At 44.1% G+C, this 8,605-nt stretch overlaps 1 protein-coding gene across 4 annotated transcripts in view; it reads right to left on the bottom strand.

The window, feature by feature from the left end:
* Window positions 1-7,995, bottom strand: part of SMAD2 (SMAD family member 2) — a 52,017-nt gene extending 44,022 nt beyond the window's left edge. For 2 of the 4 annotated variants that reach the window (XM_074857097.1, XM_074857093.1), the window contains exon 1: window positions 7,914-7,995. The gene's annotated coding sequence lies outside the window, so the exon portion shown is untranslated. Of the gene's footprint in view, window positions 1-4,331; window positions 4,374-7,817; window positions 7,838-7,913 lie in introns of those variants that run through there. The other 2 variants (XM_074857094.1, XM_074857096.1) reach the window with 2 other exon arrangements.
* Window positions 7,996-8,605: the final 610 nt, after the last annotated feature.

Consider the following 8,605-nt stretch of genomic DNA (forward strand, 5'->3'; position numbering starts at 1 on the left):
ATTACAATGATTATTGCAGCTTAGCAGCTTTAAAAAAACCCAAACCACCACACAACATACAGCACAGCTGCAGACTAAGAGTCTGGGAGGCTTAAACTAACTTCTTCCTTCTAGCTATTGTTTTGCCATGTCAGGGATTTGCCAGAAGTATCAATAAGAATTTCACTAAGTTATTCCAGTAGTGGCCCTGTATCTTTCAAAGGCTGAGCACAAAGAATGTGACACAAGTAGGACAGGACTTCATTCAGCTTAATACTTGAGCCGATTTTGATGAGTACTCACAGGAGAGTATTTCAACCAGCTTAATTTATGCAAAAGTGGCACTCTGCTTCAAGCCTAGAGGAGGCACTGCAGAGTGCAAGGCATGGTTAGGCTGAATTATGAGCAATTTGGGTAAGTTGAAATTATGGAATGAAAAAGCAGCCATAAAGGCATTATTAAGAAATACCCTATTGGGTCAGGAGTGACGCATCTAGCCTAGTGCTCCATCACCAAAAGTGGCACAAGGACATGTGACTCAACATGAACCTGGATGTTTTACATAACCCATTTTCCTCATAATTCTTCAGCATCTTCAACTGTCATAGCAGGAATTTAAAGGCTACATTCCTACCTGTTCCCTTTAGCAGCTATTTATGGACCTGTTGTTCACAAATTAATTCAACTGCTTTTTGAATCTGCCTCCACAACCTCTTGTGGCAGACAGCACCACAATTTAACTGCCCACTGTCTAAAGAAGTATTTTCAGTTATTTTGATTTATTCTCTTCATAGTTTCAGAAAGTACCTCTTGTTCTACCACTACAAGCTTTGCTGAAGAACTGCTTGTATTTCTCTCGGCTGCAAGCTTCACGACTCTGCACATTTGAACCACGTTCCTCCCTCAACAGAGGACTATCAGCCTTTTGTCACAAAGAAAGTATCTGAACGAGCTCATACAGTTTGGGAAACTTCTCTGGACAGATGCCAAGCCTGAAAGCTTTACTTCAATTAAATTACAAGTACTTGAAAACACTGCATAAGGATTGATCTAAAGACCACAGAAAATTGTATCAGTCTGTGGTTATCTTTTCACTTATCTTTTTGGTCATATTATCCTAAAGCTCTCAGCACTGTAACTAAAATAAAAAGTACAAAGATGGAAATCTAAACTTCATGAGGAATTTGGAGACACGAGGCAGACAGCACACGCCTGATGATGAACATCTGGCGGGAGCTCAAATAAAAGTGAGGAGCCCTATAGCTGCGTTGGGTTCTAACTGTATCCACCTAGACCATCTAAGAGACCATGATTACACTAATGGGTTTAGGAGTCACTGCTGCAGCTCATTTTTGACCAGAAAATCCCATTTCAATTCATCACCTGTAACTCTTGCCTTGAAATTGATACAGTAATTTAAGTTTTGATCCTGAAAAATCATCCTCTCATACACTTCACTGTTTACACTAGCCTCTTGCTAAAAACATTCCTCTTGACTTTTTCATTGTATACTTTCTTCATCCACATAAAATATAAGATGCTTTTTTCCCAAACACACCCAAAAAACAATCTTTGCCAACACTGCATGAAACACATCGACACTGCTAAAATGGCTGCACATTAAATACATGCTAAATACATAATATCCCTTCCTCCTTATGATACAGTTTTTGTGATTTCCTTGTAGTCTACAGCCAACCATCTCCAAAAACTGAGTACTCATTTATGGCCTTTAAGGACCTTAAATGTGCTTTGACATCGCTTATTCTTTGCATCATCTCTCCTTTGTTCACTCTTCTACCAGTGCCAAACACCATAGCCCGAATCTGATCTTCTACCCTCCTGTATACTATTTCCAATTTCCACTACAACACACCAACATACTGGGACTCTGTAAGCAACTGAAGGGAGATTTTCAAGACCCCTTTCTGAGCTCAACTATAGTTGAACTATTAGTACCAAGGCAGAGTGCAATACATAGCAGGAAACTTCCACTATTTTATCCCTTTCCAGTTCTCTGGACTATGCCTTGAAATTGCAGCTTTGAATACTCAAGGAGTACTCACTCTGTTGTCCAGAGAGATACAAGTATTTCTTCAGATTGCTGGAACACAGGGAGCACGTGCTGATACTCCCAGCAGATTAATACTGGAAAATTTACAAATTGCCTAACTTTGGTGGTATTTGTTTCATCTCTGCCCTGGTAGTATATCTCTGCTTCCTGATGCACACATGTTTCTATAGTTGGTCAAACAGTGTCATAGTTGGCAACTTTTAAAGTCACGGTTTGAGTCATGTCTGCTATTATTCCATTGTACTGTGGTTCTCTGGAACAAGTATTAAATATTAAGCCCATGATCCCAGCAATAACTAAGCATAAAAGATGAAGAAAACCTTAAGGGCAGCATGCTAGCAGACTAAAATCTTCAAGGGAAATTTTCCTTTCCTGAGTGTCTGGAACATACTATAAACACACTGGTGCTACCAAAAATATCAAGTAACTTCTGGCTAATTTATTCTAAAGCCTTATGCAACATATTTCATATCAGTCTGCTTATTCATCTTAAACTTGAAATAAAGAAATCTGATCTCTCCTGGTTTTACTAGAAGTATTCTGGCTTAGAGGAATTTCATCTGCGAGAGCTCTTTTGGAATAAAGAGGACAGAAGTTAAGCTCCTGAGGAAAGAAGATCGAGGAAAATAATTTGTGGTATTTGAGAGAGAGTCTACAAGCTCATTTCCTCCCTATTTTAGTGCCATTTTTTGTGATTTTTTTTTTTAAGGCAATGTTTTTTTCATTAATCCTGGAATTTGGACAGGATTCTTTACCAATTTCACCAAGTCCAGTGTTTCAGATCTCTTAGAAGAGAAGGGAATATTCACTCTTCTTCACAAGTGCCCCTGTGATATTACTGGCTTCACAATAAGGTAACATTAATTGAAGCACAGTCTATTAAGGCAGCATCAAGACTTTACATTAGGCTAAGCAATAGTGAGAGTTCAAGTTTTAAAGGCCATAGCTTTTGCACCACTGCATATGTCTCCTGCATTAGTACAAAGTCATTAAGACTTAGAGAAACAATAAAAGAAGTATTTTATCTTGCACTGAACAGAAACAAAACAAAACTAATTTATGATCTGCTTATGCATCCTTTAGGCTGTTATTCCAATCAAGATGACAGTCTATTCTCAGAAGAATTTGAGAAAGTTCTCCCCAATGTTAATGATCTCAACTCACAGGAAACTTGAATTCTGTGTGAAGTTCAAACCAAAATCAAAGCCAGTCTTTTCCCTTTCAGACAGAATACACCCTAGTTAAAGCACTCAGTGGAAGAGGCAAGAGAAGACATTTCACTTCTGTTGCACCCACAGCCCCTTCAAAAACTGCCTTCTGAGATTTCAGAAGGGTTCATTCTTTCCTCCCCTACAAACGCATATGAAAGACACCTGGTTTTGTCATACCCAAACATGCTGCCACATACATACTTTTCTGAAGAACCACACAAGAAAGTGAGGTGGTGCCCAGTCTTCTCTCCTCAGAGTAGGACAGCTTCAAGCATTCCCCTACTGGTTTTTGGGCGTTTGGGGTTTTTGCTTTGGGGAAGGTGGGGGTGGAGAGCTGGAGGAAGGGGAATCCAGCCCTACTGACCAATGCCCTCAGATCCACCCCCCAGTTCAGTTTTTCAGCCAATTAGGCCAGCAGTGGGGAGTGGCTCTGAAGAGCTCCCTCCCAAGGGCTCCATCTGGCCCGCAGCTCCATCTGGCCTGCTCACAAGCCAAAGCTCCGAGAAGTAAAGCCAAGGTCCTGGTTCAGCTTTGACATGAGACGATGAAGTTCAAGGCAGGCTGCTTGTGATCTGGGGGGACAGGAGCAAAGAAAATTCTTCTCCTGGGTCAGCTTTAGAAGGAGAATTTTGCAATGTGCCTATATACAGAATCAATTTACACATTAATTTTAGGTTCATTTTCTCTGGTATTGCAATGCATCTTGAAACTCTGTATAACGGTATTACCTTTATATGGCTCACTGAAAACAGAATTACCCACCTACTTTGAAAGTAGACTTTTTCCCTCTCATTCATTTCATGAAGTTTGATTATGAATCAAATGAGAAAACTCATGTTTCTCATACACGGAACTAAAATAAGCACGATCATGATGTTATGAAAGCTTCAGAAGCTGGATTTTTCTTCAATGACTAAGGACTACTGCAAATTACAGACAAATGTAATAATGAAAAGCTATATTGCTATTAGAAAATTAGCACACTGTATGTAACACATGCATTCATGGTATACTAAAATTGCATGCAACTGGAGACATGAGAAAGAAGAGATGTTAATTTTACTGACCTTTGATTAAACTAATAGGACCGATGTATTTTAGCAACTCTCCTAGAATTACAAAAGAGGAAAATTACCACAACTGCAGTTGGCCAATTCACCTGTCTCTGCAAAGCAGCATACTTTTTCTACCTACTTAGTATTATGAACAAACTCACAGTATTGCTCCTTAAAACTAAAAGGCCTTAACAGCCCCACAAAAGCACTAAATGAGCACTCCAAACCACAGCAGTTTAAGCCCTTCTCACCTCATTTGTTTTGACTAAAATTTTCCATGTGTAACAGGCAAGTGTCAGTTTCATTATTTCAGAGAATAAATACTCCTGGGCTAACTTTGACAGGAATATACACAGAACCGATCATCAGGTACCTGGGTACATGTTTCAGTTTTTATCTGTATTGCTTAGCAGCTTCTCCACTTGGTTAAACCACAAACAACTGCATTTAACAATTACTTAATGCAAGTTCATTTTCAATTCAGGCCTAACATAAATATGTTCTTCAAACAAGGCCAGTCCCCCACCTCCTTCACAGAGTTCACTCTGCACCCAAGAGCGTCTTATGTTAAGCTCGCATATGTCCAGCATAATTAAAGCAAGCTTGAGCCCCAGGAACTCCACTCTTGCAGTCTCTTCTTGGTCTTACTTCACACTAGGGCTGTCAAACACACATAATCATAATAAAATGTCATCTGGAACGAAACCTCACTGTTTGTAACACAGTTTCTCTACTGGAAATGGAGAGCGATGTTCAGGAAGGTTTTCTGCAGTAGCCAATTTCTTCTAGCCCAGAGAGTATTGAACACAGGACTGCCTGTACTCTCCATTCTATTACAAAAAACTAATCCCATCGCATGACCTGCAGCAATTCAGTTTAACAAATCAACAATTACAAATATTTTGGCAAAGTAAGCTTAGGTATTGTTTGCCTCTCGGCACAGTTCACAACCAGTTTGTGGCTTTATGATAAAAGTCATTAAATCCAATCTGAAAAGCAGAATTTACAGCTCACTTAGCAAGTCAGGCCCATAAATGGATGCTTTCAATTACAGGGCATTTACATGCACAATCATTAAGGCAGCATTGAATACATTTGAACACTCTAGAATACTTTTTATAACAATTAAAACTTTGCGTACTGTTCTTTATATAAACAAAACTTAGGAATTCTCTTCAGTCTCAAGCAGAGCTCAGATTCATTGTTATCCAGAACCTACTACAAAGCCTGTTCTCCCAGTACTTTTGTGGGAAAGGGATTAGAGAGATGGAAACAAGTTTTGTTTTTTAAAGTTGCTCTCAGTAGCAGAAATTTTTCTGAGGTCCAATAAACTCAATTATATCAACTGGTGCTCAACACTTCTGAAAGATCAAGTGGAACAGGAAGATGGAGAAGGACCCAGGAGGGCCTTTCATTTGGAGATTCACTGTGTAATTCAAGCTTATTTGATTTTGTTCATGAATCTAGCTTCTGGGTGGAGGAAAAGAAGAGATCAGTTAAGACACTGATTTTTTTAACCTCGTTTTTGCAATTGTGTTCTCCTTTTTATCATCAAACAGAACCTCAGGAAAGTTGACAAATGCCTCTCCAAGATCATATTACACAGGCCCAGCTTCTTCCATAAGGAAAACTGGATCTTCAAACACTTTTGCTCATTTCGGTGGCTGTCCATGTAGTCCGCGTCTGACCCACACAACTGCAGAACAATCAACTACCACGTTACTCTATTAAACATCCCAGATATATTGTTAAATATGTGCTTAGACTCACCTTTGAGTTAAGTTTAAACCACCTTAAATGAGATCCTCCCCTTTCTCTTTTTAAAGGCAATTGTAACTAATGCTATCTTTCATCATGGTAGTGCTAAGCAAATGGGGGGAACAGACTTAAAAAACCTCCCCTTTACTTACATTCTCATTCCCCTCTAATTCAGTATTTTGTAAATGTGAAAGATTCAAAGCTACGCCTTGGAACACACACACACACACAAATAATCTACTCACGCAAGCTCCAACACTGCAATAAAGCACAGGAAAGTCTAAACAGCAACCTTGTTCTGCTAAGAGAAGCCTTTCACCTTAACAACAAGAGGGGCTTTTTTTAGTCTGGAGAGCGGAGCAAAGACTAATCAGTCTCGCACTAGAGTCCAGCCCCCACAGAAATAATGTCATGAATCAGTCTGAAAGTACAGCTCTCCAGGCAAAGAGAGGAACACTTAAGAACAGACAAACCTGCTGTTATGTGCGGTCTTCTAATAAGCTGTCATTATATACTTCTTGCTACAGATGGAATCTGACTTGTTTATAACCATGAATTGTGATAACATGAGCTCTACACACAATACACACAGGCTGCAGCATTCACTAACAGCATTTTCAGAAACACTTGTTTGGTAAACTCAGTAAGCAAAACTTTTTCTTAATGCTATCCACTTGTTTGTAAAGTATTTGAGAAGATAACAACGCACGTATCAGGGTTTTTTTTTTTTAGTCAAAAACTGTGACAAACAACCAAAAAGACATGAGACTGGGCTGCACTCTGAATCCCAGCTATTCAATTCAACAGCTCTCCAAGACTATCACAAGGGCTCTTCACTCACCCACTTTTTTTTTTTCCTTTTATTTCCCCAGAGTGAAGACTAAAAGACCGTACTGTGTCACATTTTTTCTCTTCCTCTCCACGCCCCACAAAAAATTACAAATAGGACCTCTACAGCTCTGCACTAACTCCAACTACTCACACTTAACACAACACTTCTCCCATGCGCTCATCTAGGTAGATGAAAACACTTAACAGACTGTTTACACCTTACAATGCATAGATAGCTACAGCATTAAAACTAATGCCGTGAAGAAAACCACTAATCTCAATTCGCATGCACACGTTTCATGCAGGCAGCGTGTATTTCACATCCGTGGCTTTGGACTAGGAGAGGAACAGACAAAAGGGCACTGGCTGAAGCGAAGCTTTGCAATTTTAAACACTTCTTTGCAACTTGCTCCTAACTTTCTCCACCACCCCGGCAGGAAGTTTTGCACACCTGATCTCTGCAAGAAAAAAAGACCGGGCAGAGAGGGAGGGGGGAGAGGAAGGAGAAGCAGAACTTTCCCCCCCACCCCCCACCCTCCAATACACACGCAGGGGGGCACAACCCGGCCCTTCCCACCCCGTGTCGGGGGCTATTCCAGCGTGTGGGCGGCGGGGGGTGACAGCGACCTCCCCGCCCCCCCCCCCCTCCCGCCCCGCTTCCCCTCACACAGACCCAGCCAGCGCCCGGCAGGAGCCGCTCCCCCGCCCCACGCGGCCGTTTCCTCCCGCCGGGAGAAGCAGCCGCCCCCCTCAAAACCCCGGGTCGCCGCCGGGGCCCACCGCAACCGCCCGCCGCCCTCAGCGCCGGCCGCGTCCCACCACAACAAAGGGGGAGGAGGGCGTGGGGAGGCGCCCCCGTCCCCTCGCCGGGACCAGGCCCGTCCCGCCGCCCCCCTCCACAGCCCGTACATCGCCGGCAGGGAGCCCCTTCCCGAGGAGCGGCCGCCCGGCGTCCCCCTCCCGCGGCGCGGCCAGGCCGCCCGCCGAAACCGCCCCGGGACCAACCTCTTCCTCGGCGAGCTGCGCGGCCGCCCTCCTCCCTCAGCGCTGCCTTCTCCTGCGCGCCCGCCCCCCCGCGCGCCCATTGGCTCCCGCCGCGCCACGCCCCCCGAGGTGGGCGGGGAGGCGGCGCGTTGGCTCCGCCGGCCGTCATTTGAGGAACAGCGGGCACTGATTGGGCAACGGGCGGCGAAGCCCGGCCCGAGCCGCCGATTGGCGGATTGAGCCGCCAATCGAGTGCCCGCGGCGGAAAAAAAAAAATAAGGCGAGAGAAATAAATAAAAAAAGACGCGAGGCGAAGGGAGACGGAGCCGGGTGGGCGGTGCTGCGTGCCCCGCGCGGTGGGGGCGGGGCGGCGCCGCTCATTGGCGGCGCCGGCTGTCACTCTGCGCTCCACGCACCCGCTAGGGGCGGTTGATCGGGAAAGGCGAAGAGGAGCGGAGGTTTGAGTGACCCGCAGGCGCGCAGCCGTACTGGATGGCGAAGGCGCAGCGCTGCCGGATGCTGTAGCCTTCCGCGCCGGGAGCGGGTGGGAGCTGAGAAAAAGTAGTGCGCTCCTTCCCGCCAGAAGTTACCTCAGGGACTGCAGCGCGCCCGGCCTGGGGACACCTCCTGCCTTCGAGCGGCCAATACAGCCGTAACTAAATCGAAGTTTAAATGCTTCTTGGGCAAGGGAGGGTGAAACCTCTTGCCTCAGA

Source organism: Strix uralensis, chromosome Z, assembly GCF_047716275.1.
Source record: "Strix uralensis isolate ZFMK-TIS-50842 chromosome Z, bStrUra1, whole genome shotgun sequence".
NCBI lineage: Eukaryota > Metazoa > Chordata > Aves > Strigiformes > Strigidae > Strix > Strix uralensis.